The sequence below is a fragment of the Acomys minous genome (genome assembly GCF_964271855.1).
Source record: "Acomys minous genome assembly, chromosome: 15".
NCBI classification, from domain to species: Eukaryota; Metazoa; Chordata; class Mammalia; order Rodentia; family Muridae; genus Acomys; species Acomys minous.
In genome coordinates, this window is record NC_140497.1 from 56883428 (window position 1) to 56902985 (window position 19558).

The following is a 19558-nucleotide window of genomic DNA, read 5'->3' on the forward strand; positions in this document are numbered from 1 at the left end:
TTCTCTCTCTCAGCCAAGCAGGAAGAGTGAAAGGCATGTGTCAGCAAGTCCAGCAGGCCTTAACGACAGCCTTGGATGCTGGAGAAGTATCAACAGCAGTGCAGGTTGGATTCCTACATAACTGTACAATCTGGCCAGGCGAAAGCAATCAGAGATTTATGCAGGGGTGACAGAGCACAGAGCAGCGGCTCTCAACCTTCCCAATGCTGCGGCCCTTCAATACAGCTCCTCATGTTGTGCTGACCGCCCCCCCCCACCAAGCACAAAATTAATCTTGTTGCCACTTTATAACTGTAATTTTGCTACTGTCGTGTGTCATAATGTAAATCTCTGATAGGCAGGACAGATGATATGCGACCCCCCAAAGGGGTCAAGACCCACAGGCTGAGAACCACTGGCTTGGTGGCTCTGAGCTCAGGGTTCACCAGGCCTGTGTTTGGCTCCTGATTCTGCCACACAGTCTGGGACACTGAGCAAAGCCTTTGACCTCTCTCTCCTCCACATTCCTCTTCTGTAAAAGAGAGTTCCATGTGTTTACCTCACACAACCAAGAGAACCGAAGTCTGTGCTTATAAAACGTACAGCCATTGAGCACTACAGAAAGGGGAACCACCCCAGTAGACACTGAAGGATATGACTATTTTCCGTTGAAAGCACTGTGAAAATAGTAGGTACAGGAAAGGTGCAGTGGCCTGCATTTTCTTCCTGAAGTCCCTTGAGGGCTAGGGTGACAGTTCACCACAACAGCAGTGCGAAACACATTTCCGTCCCCTTGGGCAAGGGGCTGACAGAGTAGGAAATGTCCCCTAAGGTACACGTTTAAATATCAGGCAGTGCTGTGTTGAAAAGCTGTAGAGCAGTGGTTCTCAACCTTCCTAACGCTGTGACCCTTTAATACAGTTGCTCACAATGTGGTGACCCCACCCCTACCCCCCAACCATAAAATTATTTGGTTGCTACCTCATAACTGTCATTTTGCTACTGTTATGAACTGTAACATAAATATCAGATATGCAGGCTCTCTGGTATGCAACCCCAGTGGGGGGTCATGACCCCATAGCTTGCAAACCACTGCTACAGGTCAACAGTTGGGCCCTGGTAGTGGCTGTGCATGACAGGAGCCAGGTCTTGGGGTCACAGCCTGGCCCTGCTACGGCTCTCGGCTTTCCTGGTCTGGCTGCCGTGAAGAGCTCTGTCTACCATATACCCCCACTGCCATGGAGCAGTTTTCCCTGCTACAGCGGCCTGAAGCTATGGGCCAAAGTCAACCCTCCTCTCCTAAGCTCCGCCATCAGGTACGCTGGTACAGCACAAAAGCGATTATTAATACACTGTGCACGCCCCGGTGAGGTCATCTTCACCCGTCTTTGCTTTCTGTGCTAGCCAAAGCCCCTCCATTTGTCACAGTTTTACAGCTTGTCAGCCGGGAACATGAGCTTTCAGTTCTAGCTCACATCTTTACATCTTTCTTTTCCTTATGGAGCTGCCCACGCCCTGGGAACAAATCCTGCTTATCTTTTGGTAGTCTAATTTTTAGGGCCTCAGCCAGAAAAACTAAAATAAGCAGAGAAGAAAAAAGGTTTTCCCCCTTCCCTACATGCTGTGTAAGTATTTGTTTTTTAAAAAAAAAAAAAGCTAAACTAAACTAAAAGAGACTTCAAAGCCCTTCTGTTCCTTAGCCAAAAGTCAATCTTGATTTTTTTTCACGGTGCAAAGTCTGTAGCAGGCACAGCAAGGGAGTGATGAAGGGAATAGTGTTCACCGCCATCTCTGTTTCCACTGTCTCCCTGTCTTCTAAGCCAGGGAGATGGAGAAATCTGGAATGTTCCACCAGGTGGGTACATACATGTAGCCTTGCAGAGAGGGTATTTGCTCCATTGACATGTTAAGGAGACTGAGATTCTTCGAGCTGGCTCCAATGCCACTGTCACAGCAACAACAAAGCCTACAGCTCACACCCTTGGAGAGCCACCTCCCTTTAGGGTAGGCAGCACCATGTGATCTCAGTGTGATGGCTCCAGATACAACGCTGAGTCCACCAAGACATCTCTCCCTTACTCCCCTTTCCTGAGACGTGATGCAAAAGAAATCCAGTACATCCACCCCCCTCACCCCACCCCCCACCCCAATTCTAGACTCCACATTCACCAGAGAAGGGAGGAGGGGGAAATATAATCATTCTGATAACAAACTAAAACCTATCCCTGTGTTAAAAACAGAGACAAGTAATACAAAGTAAAAATGGAAAATGCCACTACACAGGGGAAGTACAAGTGTTAGGTGTTGAGTTGTTTCCGGTGGTGCCCAGGGATTGAACTAGGGCCTGCGTGGTGCCCAGGGATGCCTGCAGCATGCTGGGCACATCCGAGGCAATGATCTGAGTCCCAGTTCCACGCAGGAAAAGCTAACCTAGTCAGGAAGAGTGGAGTGGGATTAGGGGAGATATGAACATTGAACAGGGACTTGAAATGAAAAGAACTGAGTCAGTCAAGGGGGGGAGATGCGCTCTAGAAAGAGGAGCCAGCTGACGCCTAGATGCCATGCTGGGATGTGAGAGGGCTCAGGAGAGCACAGGAGGGTGAGGAGGAGGAGGGGTGCAGATCCCTGAGGGCCAGGTAGGCAGTGGTTACCCTTCTGGGACGTAGGTGGGAATAATGTGACATTCCTAGGCAACTCTTAGGGAAGCACGTGATTTTATTTGTCTCCTTATCACTGAGGCCGCTGTGCACAACAGGCTGGAGGAGAGTGGGTGGGCTCCGATGGATATTTCTCTACCACGATACCATCTCCTTACTAATGACATCCACTTTAGGGTCGGTTTGCTGTTGCCCAGGATAAAAGAGTTTGTACCTAGATCATGGCTAAGTTGTGACCAATGAGATTGATGAAGTCTTTGCATGAAACATAAGAGAAGGTTGTTTGTTTGTTTGTTTAGGGGTTTTTTGAGGCAGGGTTTCTTCTTATAGCCTTGTCTGTCCTGGACTCACTTTGTAGACGAGGCTGGCTTCAAACTCACTTTGTAGACCAGGCTGGCCTCGAACTCACAGAGATCCGCCTGCCTCTGCCTCCTAAATGCTGAGATTACAGGCATGTACCACCGCGCCCAGCTGTTTAGTTTTTTGAGACTGGGTTTCTCTGTGTAGCCTTGGCTGTCCTGGACTTACTTTATAGACCCAGGGCTCCAACTGGCAGAGATCGGCCTGCCTCTGCCTCCCTGAGTGCTGGGACTAAAGGTGTATGCCCCCATGCCCGGTGAGAGAAGGTTGTTAAAGGGAGCTGGCCCCCCACCTCCCCTCCTGCCCACCTGCCTTTCTTGCTTCCTGCAACTAAAGCACCAGTTGCCATCTTGGGCCACAGTAAAGACGTAAGCTGGGATGACGGCAAGGAGGCTGGGATCCAGATCTCTAGTTCGGGTCCAGCAGATGAGTCTACACAGCCGCCTCCAGGCTTTACTCTCCACATCCACACTGGGCAGGGAAAAGAATTTCTATATTTGCAACCAGTGTTGTTCAGGGATTTCGTGGGAATGGGTAACTGAGCCCTGATACAGCCGGAGGTCACTGCACTCCCCTAAGAAGTGGTGGGGGCTGGGATTACAGTGGGGGTGGGGGTAAGGGGCAACCAGCAGGGCTGAGCTAGATACAAAAGGCAGGAACAGAACCAGATGAGTCTAGACCTCAGAATACATGGGCTAGAGACCGAGAAATAGAGAAATAGTGACATCATCAGGACAAGACACCAGAAGCCATGAAAGAGACAGCGTGTCCTATGCCAAATGGCAGTTGGGAAGGGAGAGTGGGCAATGGGCACATTTGAGAGGCAGGAGGGGAAAGGGCAGTCTTTCAAGGAGCCAAGAAGCCACCAGAACAAAAGCCATGGAACTTAACCTAGGCAGACACTGCCAATCTTTTACTGTACAAAGAGCCAGGGCTATCTAGGAAGTCCAGCGATATCTCTTCCAGCTGTGCTGAAAGGGATGGAGGCAGGACCCAGAAGAGCCTCACAGCTGGAAAAGGCGACTAAAGGGATGGGGCCTTCTGTGGTGGTTTTAATCCCAGCACCTGGGAAGAAGCAGCAGGTAGAGCTCTGTGAGTCTGAGGTAAGCCTGGCTGACATACAGGCTTCCAGGCCAGCCAGGGCTACAGAGGAAGAGCCTGTCCACCCATCCCCCTAAAAGGGGGTGTGGGGCCAAGGAAGCTCAGTGCTCTGTTACTCTAGTGAGGGGTTTGAGGGGGATTTATATATGTTTGTTTGGCAGTTTTAAAGTTACTAAGTAAAGAATTAGCAGATAGTACACAAGGACAAAGATCTTAACAGCAATGGTTTTGAATCAGGCATGGTGGCACGCACTTGCACTCCTAGAAGCCGAGGCAAGAGAATCACAAGTTCCAGGCCAGCTTATGCTACAAACAAGAGTAAAAATTTGTTTCAAGCAATAAGAAAAATTGTGGGTTTGGAAAATCCACATGACAAGAAGACCTAATGCTTTTCCTTTTCTTTTTCTTTTTCTTTCTTTCCTTTTTCTTTGTTTTGTTTTTCAAGACAGGGTTTCTCTGTGTATCGTTGGCTGTCCTGGGCTCACTTTGTAGACCAGGCTGGTCTTCAAAGCCTCTGCCTCCTGGAATGCTGGGATAAAGGTGTGTGCCACCACGTGTGCCTGACGTGCATTTTTATAAGTATCAAGAAGGTAAAAGAATTGAAGCCTCTGGCTAAAGTTTTGATTTCTACAACATAAACTCAAGCTGAGAGAGTCAAATAAGAAGCAGGCCCACAGTGCTGACCCAGAAATCTTTTTAAGGAACCCAGGAATGCATCCACCCTCCGCTTTCATGGTTTCAGGCCCTTACCTGCAAAGACAAGCTGGTTACAGACTGCGGATGGTCCTCATGCCCGGGGAAGCTGAGGAAAATCATCCATGTGCACGTGACCCCTGGAACCAAGTGTTGAGGTCACTGAGGCACCGTGAGGTATGGATGCATGGAGCCCCAGAGCTCACTGGTTTGTTAAAGGTGGACAGACTGGCCCTCCCCACCTCCACAGCATGTGCGCACACACACACACACACACACACACACACACACACATACACACATACCTTAGAACGTCTTTCAAACAATAACATTAAAATGCCCACTACTGACTAATACTATACAATCAGTTTCAGCTGGGCTCCGTTAAAGTTTTAAAAGAATGAGAGGTAGAGAGCAAGGCATTTTGTTTTATCAAATCAAAACAAGTGCACTAAACTGGGCTCAGGTGCCCCAAGAGTTGGCAACAGCAGTGTAACTGCCTTTCCTTCGAGGCTCACTCAAGTCAGGCTCTATGTTTACTACTAATTTATTTATTTATTTATAATGCAAGAGGCATTGTTATCTGACTGGCACAACACACCTATGAGGCTGGAAATGTCTTTGTCACCATTTCACAAATGCGGGCACTGATACACCGACTTGCTCAGTGTCCTGTAAACTAGTGTGAACACCGACCGTTGGCTGTCAAGAGCTTTGTAAGTCAGGAAAAAAAAAATCAGCTCTGCCCAACTCTCCCAAAGACTCCTTCCAGCCTTCACACCAAAGGAGTGGGAAAACAAGAAAAGACAAAGCAGAGAAGTTGTCCCTTAACTGAGAGGCAGGTGAGCTGCCTGTGTGTCGATTACCTCTGTCTGTGACAGTAACTCAGAAGAAGGCGTGGCCCCTAGACACAATGGCTGGCTCCTCCACAGAACAGAGTCCCTGGAATGTGCGGAGACAAGCAGACACCCACAAACAACTCGGTTGCTTCTGCACGTGACCCAGACTCAGAGGAAACCAGGCAAACGCTTCTAGTATAACTTCAGCAGTGCAAAAAGTGAATCTGAGGAGACGGGGTGTCTGTGTTTCCGGAGCACATTACTGCAGAGCTCAGCTGTTCTGGTGAAGGCCTTTGGTGGGAGGGGGGAGGGGAGGGGTCACCAAGAATCCAGAATCAGGCTTGTGAAGTCACTTGAAGCCATCTGCGTTAGGCATTCAGAATCCATCACACTTGGAAGGACCGCCACAGAAACTTCCAAGCCACATCCTGGGCAGAGGTGCTGCGCATGCGTGCACATTCTGTTCAACTGAGCAGGTGGGTTTAGAAAGCCGTACAATATCCAGTTTGCTACAACACAGACAGGCTCCCTCCTCTTGCCATTTCTCCCCATCTGCATCTGGTCCCCATGCAGAAATCTGCATGCTGAGCCAGACAGCTATTCTTCAGAAGACTTGAGGACGTCACTGTCCCCAGTGACTCAGACGGCTGGCACAGTTTATAAAGACAAAACAGTTTTGCTGAGCGCCTGCTTTCGCCCTGGAAGTCTGGAGCTGGGAGGGGGGGGGGCACACAAGGCAGAAGCAAGGATTCTACAGTGAGTTTCACAATCACTGCTGGGTGTGATTAAGCATGTCTGAGGCGACTCCCAGGAAGAGGGCTTTCGGAAGCTCACACAGCGTTTCCTGCAGCCTTCACTGTGTGAGCCTTTCCCCCCTTTTCCTGTGGCTCTGCATCTTTTCACTTAACAAATGACAGTCCTTAGCACAGCAACGTGCTAAGTCTCTTTTTTTTTCCTCCTTTATTAATTTATTCTTGTTACATCTCAATGGTTTTTTTTTTTTTTTTTTTTGTGCTAAGTCTTGTGAATCTGCAAATCACCAAGCCTGGGGCTAGAGGCTCTGAAAACTCCAACCCATAATACTTGACAAACAGAAGATAGTGCTGCTGTGAGACGTGGGTTATTTAACTCCTCACCCTGACACTAATTAGCTGGGAGCCAGCGAGCTGGTTAATCACCTCCCCTCAGCTCTAGACTATTCTTAAGACAGTACAGCATACCTTAGAAGACAGTGTTTAAAGACTAGAGATAGATAACAAACGTTAAATCCTTTTCTCTACAGACCAACGTGGGAACGCCATGCTTTGTGCCCGCAGAACCAGGCAGCCTCAGTGGAGCTCCCGTCACCTGCCCCTCCCCTCCATCATTGTGGCGGAGCATCCTTACCTAGCTCAATATCGTGTTGGACATCAGATACCAGTCACAGTGGAAATACGTATGCCACAGAACTTGACAAAGCTAATAACCAGGTCCCCCAGGGGCTGGAAGGGCTATAACCCACATTCTTTTTTTTTTTTTTTTTTTTTAGTTAAGGCATGTGAAAAGACCCTCAACAGTGTCTGCTTAAGGCAAAACCACAATGAGACACCACTTTGGGGCCACTGGGAAGGCCAGAAGTACACAGGAGGAACAAGAGTGGTTGGAAGATTTGCTAAACATAACTATGAGATACACACCAGGAATGCCAGCACTCAAGATGCCGAGGAAGGAAGATCTCCAGTTCAAAGCCAGCCTAGTACCAAAAGCAAGGAGGAAACACAGCTTCTCAAAGGCGGAGCAAAGCAACTTCTGTACGTAAGAGAAATGAAAGCATACATCCACACAAAAACATGGATACTCTTAGCAGCTGTGTAAAACAGCCAAAATGTTGGTTGATGTAATCTTAATGTCTATCCATATGAACCAACAGAATGTGGTACATCCATACAACAGAGTACTATGCAGCCAGAAGAATAAAATATAAACACGTACTACAACAAGAATGAACCTTGATACCATCAAGCTTAGTGAAAGAAGCCAGGAACAAAAGATGACCTTTTGCGTAATCCTATCTGTGTAACCAATCAAATGCAATCCCCTCCGTTGACAGGAAGCAAACTGATGGTTGCTAGGAGCTGAGAGAACTGGGGAATTAAATGTGGTTTTTAAATTTTGTTTGTTTTGTTTTGTTTTTGAGTCAAGGTTTCTCTCTGTAGTCCTGGCTGTACTGGACTTGCTTTGTAGACCAGGCTAGCCTTGAACTCACAGAGATTTGCCTGCCTCTGCCTCCTGAGTGCTGGGATTAGAGGTGTGGGACACCATGCCCAGCTGTTCTGCTTTGTTTTTTAATACAAACAATTTCTGTTCTGAAACTACATCTTTGTGGCTTTTATACAACAGTGAAGTCACCAACTCAATCCCTTAAATGGTTACAATAATAATTCAAGCTATGCCTATTTTACCGGGGTAAGAAGAAATATGTACATGTGTACACACACACACACACACACACACACACACACACACACACACGCATGCACATGCATCAAATAAATATGTACAACACTGCAATTTAACTTTAGAAGAAGAGAATTAGACAAGCCGCAAGCCACAAACACAAGTATAAAGCATACATACCTGTGTATATATGATGTATGTATATGATTATGGCTTACATATTATATTACATATACATATTACATATACTTATAGAATATTACATATTCTATATCTTATAAAAAGTAAAAGAAAGACAATCTAAGAGAAAAAATGCTCAAAAGACAGTTCAACCAAGAGTAAATGCAAACAGGCCTTGGCCTCTAATTTTCTTAAGTTATAAGGTATCCGCTACTTTCCACAGTGCATTAAGGGAGAAATAAGGGTAAGTGGGCTGGCAAAGAGGCGCCCTTTCCGAGGTCTCATACACAAAGCCAGAGGAAACGAGGAGGAAGGAAGGAAGGACCTGCGCCAAGGTGGCCAGTGAAGATGTGGCAGGAAGTCCCCCTGGGTGGAAAGTAGCACAGTGCGGTTTAACAGTCAGTGGGCTGGCCAGAGAGATAAGACACCTTGAAGCACACAGTCACATGCAAGTGCACCTGACTTGGCTGTCCCTGGGCTCTTCGCTCGTCAAACAGCATGGCAAGGCTGTGGGCCATGTACGGCATAATTTATGGGAATGCTGATAAGTTGGAGCCACTTGGGTACAAACAGAACCTTTGCATCTCCACCGAGCTCCATATCAGACTTATACACACAGAGAAGGGAACCCTGAACCCTCCTGCAGACACAGTGACCCTATAGCACATCCTGCAGTTCTTGTTTCCCCATCCTTGTGGGCAGGGCTGTTTGTGGATGCTGTGGCTTTCTGACTAGGCTGAACTCTTCTCTGCTCTCCAGATGTGCCCTTATCCGCTTTCCCCCCTCCACTCCCCCCCCCAACCCTGCAATGTCCAGGCGGTGTGAGAAACTAGCAGGAGCCCAGAGAGGTAGAAGTGGGGCCCAATGGGACCGTGAGCAGAGGTGGGCCAGAATTACTCTAATGACTCTGCTTCCCCCATTCCGGACCAACTGACTGGCCCCCCACTGTGCTAGGGCAAATAAGCTGAAGTCCATATTACAAAGGACAGCACGTGACTTTGCAACCAGGTCACACCCAACCCTCAATGCGGGGATCACAATGCCCTTCCTGTAGTCCCCGTCGTCAGCAAGGAATGGGGCCTGTTCATGTGCCTTCTGCAATGGCGAGTGGGAGTGCCCTGCACGTAGAGGGTCTTGGTATGTAGACAGAAGAGGAAGTTTTGTTTTTGTTTTTATCATACTGTAAAGTAAGGGGGGAAATGCCTTCCCCACAATTGACTACAATGCACTAGAAAGCTTGTAAAAAGCTTTTTGCTCAGTTGGTAACTCGATAAACAATTTTGCTGTCACATTTTGAACAATTCTACTGTTGGGAAATATACAAATATATTTGCAAATCTTAGAGATTGTTTTCTAAAATGAAAAATGAAAAAGACAAGAATAGTATTTTGTGCCTGTAACCCAGCAAGTAGGGACAGTTTAAGGCCAGCATTACCTACATAGTGAGTTTGAGACATCCCTGAGGTATATTAAAAGAAAAACAAGTTAAAAAGACAACTGTGAAGCTGGGCTAAGAAACAGATAACATTTTCACTGGTGATCATTAGCCTGGAGGTGCCGTCTACTCACAAAGCCCAAGACTAACATGTCAAGATCTTCCTGGCACAATTAAAACAATTCATTCTATTGACTTTTCTGCTTATACTTTGCTACTTGTGTGAAACAATTCAAAGTGTAGTTTCATTTCTTCAAATTGTCATGTGATGCCTTCTGGTCTATAATAATGTCCACTTTTGACTCTGAGGGAGATTGGTGTCAGTAAATACTTTTTTAAAAAGGTCTAAATTTAAATAATGGATGTCCTCAGAACAATAAAAAAAGGGACTAAAGGAAAATGGCAGCCACCATGCCTTGTCTAAAGATATTTCTGCTTTCCCTACGGACTTGATGATCACAGCACTGCAACCGTTCTTGGGTGGATAGGTATGAAGTACTTACCGCAGAACATGCTTAAATAATCAAACAACCTGGGGCCTCAAGGAAATGACTGTGCAGTGATAGTTAGTCAGGGAAAACACATGAACAAACGTGCAGAAGGAGTGAGGCGTTTGCCAAGGGAATGCCCAAAAGATGCTGTGAAGATGACTGGAGCCAGGACCAGGATAACCAGAGGGGACAGTGATGCTTAACAGGAACAAGACTTTAAAGCTAGGAGGACGGTAATGTCTTACCAATAGTCTCTGAGCAGTCACCAATCAGAGTCTTGCCTTGCCACGCCCCCTCCCCTGGGGCTGAGATCACTCCCTCTTCCACTGGGCTACGTGAGCCTGCTGGATCTGCCATCGCCTCACACCAGCGAGTTCTCTGATATGCTAGAGCATTCTCGCTTGTTTGCACAACAAACACATCCTGTGCAGAACTGAAGTGATGTAATAAGAAAATGAGTTTTTGGTCCAGGCTGGCAGTCAGTTACTGGGTGACCTGAGACAAATCATCTCTTTATCCTCAGTTTCCTGGAGGCTGTTCTTCAAGGTCTCTTCAAGTTCTAAAAGTATGTAAATATTCATTATGAAAAGCCAATTGCCCCCTGGCATGAGTGACTATTCGTTACATACATCCCCACAGGTTTAGGACCATAAAAGTTCCAGACTCACCAAGGCCAATTTACTCTCAGAGCCTTTGCACGGGCTGTCCCCACTGTACCTAGCAACTGTCCTCTGCTTACCTTTCCCATCTGAAAACCTTTATAACCTCTCCCGACCTCCGCACATAGTTTCTATGTCTGCAGCTGAAGTATATTCCATTCCCCAAACGGAAATGTATGTGATCTCTTTTTAAACAGTCTCCCACGATAAGTCCAACCATTCCTTTTTTTTGTTTGTTTTCTTTTGTTGTTGTTGTTGTTGTTGTTGTGTGTGTGTGTGTGTGTGTGGTATATGAGTGCAGGCACATCTCTGCTGTCTGTCCTTACCTCCCAGCATCAAACTTGTTCTTATCAATCACTTAGAGGCCACTGGGAACCCCAAGAAAGCAACTCCAAAGCTCTAAAGATCTCTAAGCCCAGAAGTTCCTGGTCCAATAGAAACAGAACACTTGGTACATAAACTGAGACATCAGAGTGTTTTCAAAGAACCTGCTACAAGTCACTGCCGATAGTTGTGCTAAAGACAAGCCAGTCACCTCAAAGCAGATAAATGGGAAGAGAGAGGTGGGGGAAACAGCTGGGTTCAACTATCTTACTTCCCGACCTTTCTGGAAGCCGAGTTTTCATAATTGCCTTCAGTCCCTTCAGCACAGTCTCTTGAATATATTCAGTGGGGAAAGGAGCTAAATAAAACTTTGATGCAAACTTGACTGTTGGTTATCACTAAAAATTGCTGCGAGCTAAGGCTTCTGAGAATTCAACGAAGAAAACTTTGATGGAAATTGTCTTGTTGACATCTCTAAGCACTGCTGAGAGCTAAGTTTGATAAATAAATTAAAGCAGACAATATCATTTCTGAGCAGAAATGCTGATTTTTTTAATAGCCCTTGTTTTTCTCATAATCCAAAGAAGCAATGAGTAAAACACAGTAATCACAGCCCAGATCTCAGAGGGATGTTTCATGATCTCGGATATTTTTTGTTATTATTGTTCCTCCTCAAAATCCCAAGAGGATTAAATTCTGATTACATCCCCTTTTTACTTGGTTAGCCATTGCAACTGATGTTTCTCCGTACAAAACTTTACAAGCCCCAGGTCTGCTTTGACACAAAATAATAAAAAAGGTAAAACTAGAAAACGTGGGAGGAGGAAGAGCAGCCACTGGAGGCAACATGAGCATACGGGTAAGAGAATTGCGGGGTGCGGAGATGACTCCCCTGCTGTAGGGATGACTCCTGTGCTGTGGGGATGACTCCCCTGCTGCCCCGGTATAGGACCTGGGTTCAGTTCTCAGCACCCACATCAGGCGTCTCACAGCCACCTCTAAGTCCAGTTCCAGGGAACCCAGTGCCCTCTGTCCTCCATGGGCAGCTGTGCACTGGACACAAACTCACGCAGGCACACGCACATACACACAACTGAAAAGCAGATGAATAAATCTTTAAAGAACAAGCCGAGATGAGGGAATTTCTTGCCGTGGCGTGTTACATGTATCACGGAGCGCTTTTGATATACTCATATTTTACAGATGTTTCTCTTCCTCCACCAGGAGCATTAAAAAAAAAAAAAAACTATTTCTGGGCTAACAAAGTCAATTTGTGGTGATGAGGTCTGTCCTGGACTTTAGGGTGTGGAAAAAAGAAGGTAGAGAAAGAACTCTAAAGACCCAGGGGAGCCTGGCCTGAATGACATGTGACGATGGATTCTGCTCCAATATCTAGATGTTGGTATCTGCACTGTTGCACTGTGGCTGTAACACGAGTGTCCATGATGGGGCTGGAGAGATGGCTCAGTGCGTAGGAGTGCTTGTTGCTTTTGCAGAGGACACAGGTTGAATCAACCCCCAGCACCCATATAGTGGTTCCCAGGCACCCTCAACTCCAGTTCCAGGGGCTCTGACACCGTCGTCTGGCCTCCTCAGGCTACACACACACATACACACACACACGGCACACATACACACAGCACCTAAAGCAGTCGTATAAATAAAATAAAATAAATCTCTTTTTAAAGGCATCAGCTTCCTAAGAGAAAAAGGTGAGTGTTACCCAATGCGGATAATTAATTTAGCAAATTAAGATAGTGTCATGTCTTTAGAGTTCTGATCTGATACATTGGCATTTTTAAAGTGATTAATGAGGCAGAAGATCAGGCATCAAGGAGAAGACAAGAAATAAAAGTGAAAAATGACAAAAGAGACAGAAGAAGGGGGAAGTAAAAAAGAAACGAGAAGTTGGTATAATACCACTTTATCTCAGAGAAAGAGGCTCACGTGCAGATAAGAAAATGAATTTCCATGTAATGATATAGTTGATTCTCCTGTTTGTTATCAAATACTAGTAATCTCCTTTTTGTTTAATTTTTGTTTTTTGAAGCAGGGTCTCTCTGTGTAATCTTGGCTGTCCTGGACTCACTTTGTAGACCAGGCTGGCCTTGAACTCACAGAGATCTGCCTGCCTCTGCCTCCAGGAGTGCTGGGATTACGGGTGCATGCCACTGTGCCCAGCTAGTAATCTCTTTGTATATATACATTTTACTTTAAGATTTATCCCAGATATATATGTATAGGGGAAACCAAGGGATGGTTCTATTCATGACTTCCGGTAGATTCTTTCAGTGTTTGTTGCAGCCCCGGGAATGAGAGGGTGCTATGGCATTTAGCTGAAGCAATAATGGCGTGAATCAAAAGCCTCCAGTGGCTCTGCAGTAAAAGGGACTATTTGCCCATGCCAAAACAACTTCCCAGCATGCAATTGGGTCCTGCAAGATACAAAGCTTCAGGAAGGGCCTAGAAGGCCTGTATGCCCAAGGTTTCCACTTGTGGTGAACTCATCTATAATGACAGAAGCATTCATCTTGGTGGCTCTTATCCTTGCGGTGTACTGAGAGCTTCTAGGTTTCTAAGCCTAGTTACGAAAACAACCCTCATAAATTGGGGTGCAGTGTATAAAGGTGTGTGTCTCTATATATTCAACTGTACTGGCAGAGAGCAGAGGACTGGCTGCCTTTGGTGTTCTCATTCTTATGGCCCATCACTAGCCTTATTTTTTTGTTGTTGTTTTTTTTTGTTTTTGTTTTTGTTTTTGTTTTTTTGAGACAGAGTTTCTCTGTGTAGCCTTGGCTGTTCTGGCCTCACTTGGTAGTCCAGGCCGGCCTCGAACTCACAGCGATACACCCGCCTCTGCCTCCTGAGTGCCGGGATTAATGGCGTGCGCCACCACCGCCCCGCCTTAGCCTCGGAAATTGTAAACATTCACTTTCCTCACTTGCTGATTGGCTTAATAACTGACAGCCAATAGCTAAGCAGGAAGTGGAGGGTGTAACTTCCGGGCAGAGAGAGGATCTCCGGGAGAAGAAACCGACATGGAGGACTCATCAGTTGGTCGTGGGTAAACCCTCCCTTAAGTCTGGAGTAAAGGTCTCCCTATCTCAGCTGCAATCCATTTAACTCCGCCTCACCTGCTGAGTATCCACCTGGGCGAAACCCTCAGCAGTAGGAAGATGGGTAAGCCATGATCCCTGCCCACAGCCCTCAGGAAGCTGACTAAGAGACAAAAAGTCTTTCTTTTGCGTTAGCCCAATACCTCTAGCACCACATTAGAAACATGCAAGAATGAGGGTTTGAATTTTGGTTAGCCTCACTCTATAGACACCAAGTTAACTAAGTTCTGAAACTAACTGTGCAGATAAAAAGGCAAAAGAAAAACCTTTGGAAAAACCCAAGGCCAATATCAGGGCCAAGAAACAGAAACCCACCAGTCCCCTGACCTGGTCCAAGTTCAGGAACTGAAATCCCACCAATCCTCACCCTGGAAAGCTCCACCCACTCCAAGAACTCCTACAGAACCCCTGCTTTCTGCTCAGTTCCCTGCTGCTTCTCACCAGAGCAGAGGCAGCCACCCTCCTGGGTTTTTCCCTCCCAGTAACTCTGTTGTGTGAGGTTTGTTATGTGGTGTGACTTTATGGCATTCCTTGGCTCCTGATTGTCAGGAGCCTTTCCCTTCAGAGCTGTAACACTGAGAAACTGCTCAAGCTAATACACGCAGGTAAATGGTTTAGCCCTGCATACCTCAGATAAAACTTATGAAGTGGGTGTCCCAATCACTAGGAACTTCTGTTTGCCTTAATTCCCAGCCACAGCTGTTGCTTCAAGCTTGAGAAGTTTCTAGAATTTACCAGGCAACCCTGTTACTCCTGACTTATAACAAATGAACAACCAAATAAAGTGATCGATACAGAGGGCAAGAGCTAGAGAGGCGCCAATCCCAGGAGCTCCTGTCTCCACGGAGATGGCGTGATGTGGCGCCATCCTCCAGGCACAGAAGCCTGATCTTATCTCCCACTCTGGAAGACTGAGCCCTTCATTCATATCAGACATGCGCTGCTGTCAAAATGGAGATGAGAATCAAGTTAAGCATATAAAAAGATACAATCTACATAAAATAATTTTGAACTCCATACCCAAATGGAAAATGTTATTTTAAAACATCCAATTAGAGACAGACAGGACCAAAAAAATAAAAATCTGTTCAGTGTGGATATTTTTTTTTCAATACAAGAAAAATTCAAAACGTTGTAATGGAATAATAAAATATCCTCAAATAAGATTTTATCTATATTACAGAGAGCTGTAACAGTTCTCTTTTCTTTCTTTCTTTTTTAGCCCTATTTTTTCCTGGAGGAACAAGGTGGTTTCAAAGATAGGCTTTGAAGAAACAGCCTTGCAATTTCTTGAAAGAATACGCAACTTGTAGTATGGCACACATTATGCAAGGCTTTTATCTTTCTTTGCCTTGGTTCCTCATTCTGAAATGAAACCAAATAAGCCTATGTGTGTAAAGTACTTTAGCCCTGTGGCCAGCACATAGTTTTCCAGAAGTCTCACCATTTTTATAACCAGTGTGCCTGAGAATGCTATTATGCTAAGAAAGGCCTGCTTACAAAGTTGGCCACTGCCTACTGTCTGGCAACTTGGGCTTTTCTAAAGCTGGTCAGGGTGGCTCACTGTGCCTCAATCAACCATGAGCATGACTTATGCTAAACACCTGCTTTCCTACGAGCACTTATAACTGGTATGATCTAAGCCCATCCCCGGCAAACACCATGGGTACCGAATCTATAACAGCCTTCCCTCACAGACACATACCACAAGTGTGAGAGGGGCATGTACGCCTTTCATTGTTTGTACTGGCCCCTGGTGCCTGTTAAATCTCTGACTGTTTCCTTTCTTCCACTGTGATGACTTGTAGCTGACTGTGAGAAGGGTTTTCGTAGAGTCTTGGGGTGACTATTACTGTGATGACTAAAAGCAAGTTGGTAAGGAAAGTTGGCTTCCACTTCCACACTGTAGTCCATCATTTAAGGAAGTCAAGATGGCCTCAAACAGGGCAGGAACCTGGGGGCAGGAGCTGATGCAGAGGCCATGAAAGGGTGATGTTTACTGGCTTGCTTCCTCGTGGCTATCTCAACCCGCCTTTTTAAAAAATTTATATTCATTTTTATTTTATGTACATTGGTATTTTGACTGCATGCATGTCTCTGGGAGGGCGTCGGATGCCCTGGGATCGGAAGTCACAGATAGTTGTGAGCTGCCATGTGGATGCTAGGAATTGAATCTGGGTCCTCTGGAAGAGCAGCCACTACTCTTAACTGCTGAGCCATATCTCCAGTTGCACAACCTCCCCCCTCCCCTGCCCCCCCGCAGGCCTGCTTTCTCATAGAACACAGGACCACCAACCCAGGGAGGGTACCTCCCACATCAGTCACTAATTAAAAAACTGTCCTGCAGGCTTGCCTACAGCTGACCTTATGACAGTATTTTCTTAATTGAGCTTCCCTGCTCTCAAATGACTTTAGGTGTCAAGTTGACAGACACTATCCAGCACAGTTAGAAAGTTCTCATTGGTGACTCTAGGCATGGAAGTGGAGTGGGAGTGGGGGTGCGTGGATAAGGACCAACCTATCACACCGTTCAACCCCTTTGACTTTAAGGACTATTTGCAGCATCCATGTAGTACATAGCCAGCAAACCAGCCAAAAAGCACTACTGTCCAATCTAAAGTTCTCTGCTTTCTTACCTAATAATTATTGAGAAATTCACATACTACATTGTTTCTTTTATTCAACATCTCAATGTTTTGTGGGTTTTTTTTTTCTTTACCAGTATCCAGTAGATATTTTTCTTGAACAAACTCCAGTTTTGTGCTTCCCTGACTTCCATCCCCATATCAACTGCAGCCTCCCCAAGAATGACAAGTGGCCTATCTGTCTGTCATCTAGCTGCCTACGTAGAAAGCAGCACCACTCACAGATCCCCATGGTCTGTGTTATTGTAATGTTGTGCAACATAGACAGTCAGGATCTGTGTTGCCCAGTTCACTGGAACATGCACAAACATGAACAAAGTAGCTACCGGCAGGGAGGAAAGGCAAACCAAAGAAATCAACGGGCCAGTGCACACGCTGAAACACTAGTGTCTCAAGACGAGACTTTCAGGAGCAAGTTTAACTGGACTCCTGAAACTGAAACATAGTTTCTCAGGACGCTTTGAAAAAGCATAACGAAAGTGGATCAGCAGGAGCAGTTTCTGGAAAGGCTTTGGCTACCATGTTGCAAAAGCTGGGTGCAGAGCCTAAAGAAAGAGTGGCGGTCATGATTAACCCCGAGTTCTAACAGAGCATCCAATGGGCACGGGGGAAGCAAGAGTGGGGACCACTAAAGCAATATGCAGCCCCCTCATTGGTTTTCTATGGAAAGCAAAACAACTACAGACAGTTTAAGTCTCTCGAAGATTCCAGCGGCCCTCAGAGCCCCATTCTAGAACCTGGCTTTCTAGAACCTGGCTTTCCTCACCCCAACAGTCCACTTCACTAGGCTTTTTGAATCATGGTTCTAAGAACAGAGAGACAAAAAGCGGAAGAGTCATCCACTACTAACAGGAACTGAACACAAGTCCCCAAACAAGGAAGTAACACCAGTGTGAAGTTTTTCTGGGATTTTTCTAGAAAATAGGCTGAGCGATTTCGCTTGGAAACCTGCCCAGTACTGATAGAAAGAAGTACTGTTGTTTCAAGAATTCTGACTCTTATCTTTAAATTCCTAATCATTCAATAAAGCAGGTATGTGTTCCTTTGGGTGTGGGGATCTAATCAGTGGCTTGGTTGATGCTAAGTGCATGCTAAGCAGACACTCTACCACCTGGCTACATCCATACCCCACGGCAACTATTCACCCCTTATTGTGAGAGGCAGCAAATCTGATCAGCTCAAGAAGCAAGTCACCAATGAATGCCAGGCCATCAGGACAGCAGAAAGCACAAGACATCAAAACACCACTCCACACGTTAGAGGGGTCCGGGGTCAGGAAAGGAAGCCAGCTCTCGGCTGGAGTAATGAGCAACAGCCAGAAAAGACATGGAGGTCGGGAGAGAGATTTCTACATGTTGGACAAACCACTCCATTCTGCACCTTCCGGGTTCTCACAATGACTGAACCATTTCACATTCAGACAGTGGACTGGGATCTGAGGTAAGAAGGGCTCCCCTGGCATTTCTCGGCTTAAACAGCCAGGGCACTTGTAACTTTGCACAGTTAGCCTTCCACACCTGTAGGCACCAAGTCGACAGAATCAACCAACCCTGGAAAACACTTGGAGGGAAAATTGCATCTGTTTGAACATACACATGACTTTTCTCATGCTAAGCAATAGAGAATGTGCATTCATTTTTATAGCATCAATATTGTATCTGGTATTATAAGCAATATATAGGTAACTTAAAATACACAAGAGAAAGTGCACAGGTTACATGCAAATGCTATACTGTTATATATAACAGATTTTAGGACATGAGGTGGTAATGAGAGGAACCGGTCCCCTCACAGATATTAAAGGCCAACTGTATACCAAGGGTCGTCAGAGTGAGTTGACCATTGGGTTGTATTTTCTCTTTATGTGTATGGTGTTTTGCCTGTATGTATATCTGTGCACCTCATACATGCCAGGCTCCTGCAGAAGCCAGAACAGGCCATAAGACTCCCTGAAACTACAGTTACAGCTGGCTGTGAGCATCCACGGGATTTCAGACAATCAAGCACAGGTTCTCTGAGAGAACAGTCAGTGCTTTCAACTACTGTGCCATCTCTCTGCCCTCATTGTGTTGTATTTTAATAGTGTCAGTTCATATTTCTAAGTTTCTGTAGGTTTGGGGGTTGGTAAAATACCACCTTTTACCACTATCATTGCTATATTGCAATTTTTTGTATATTTGCAATTTTTAAATAATCCTTATTTCTGGGAACAGTTATCTGAAACCCTTTTGGATTTCTGAACTTCTCAGATAACAAGGAAAACGTAGCATACACATCATGGTAGGGTTAGGGTTGTTCTAACAGGGTCAGGTCTGTTCTCAACAGGGAGCTGATGTCACTTAGTCGCATTAGCAGCTTAGGACACACATACATATGTGTTCAAAGTGAGTCAAGAGTGAGCGTGGTCTTGCCTCAGCTGGAGCTTCACAGTTAAGAGCTTTGAAGCCTTGGTTCTCAGCACTCAGGGGTTACAGTTGAGGGAATATGGCCGTACGGTGCGAGAACCCGGGCAAAGCACTAGTCACAGTGATGCTCCATAGCAGACATGGCAGAGCTGAGGGTCGTTCAGGAGAAGCAGTGCCATTCCGTATAAATCAAGGCAACCAAAACACAGAAGGCGAAAACGACAACAACAAAACAAGT

The 19558-nt window shown here is 45.8% G+C and overlaps 1 protein-coding gene across 4 annotated transcripts in view; it reads right to left on the reverse strand.

Moving 5' to 3' along the window:
* Positions 1-19558, reverse strand: part of TEC (tec protein tyrosine kinase) — a 110502-nt gene that overhangs the window by 50236 nt on the left and 40708 nt on the right. The gene's annotated exons all lie outside the window — the stretch shown is intronic.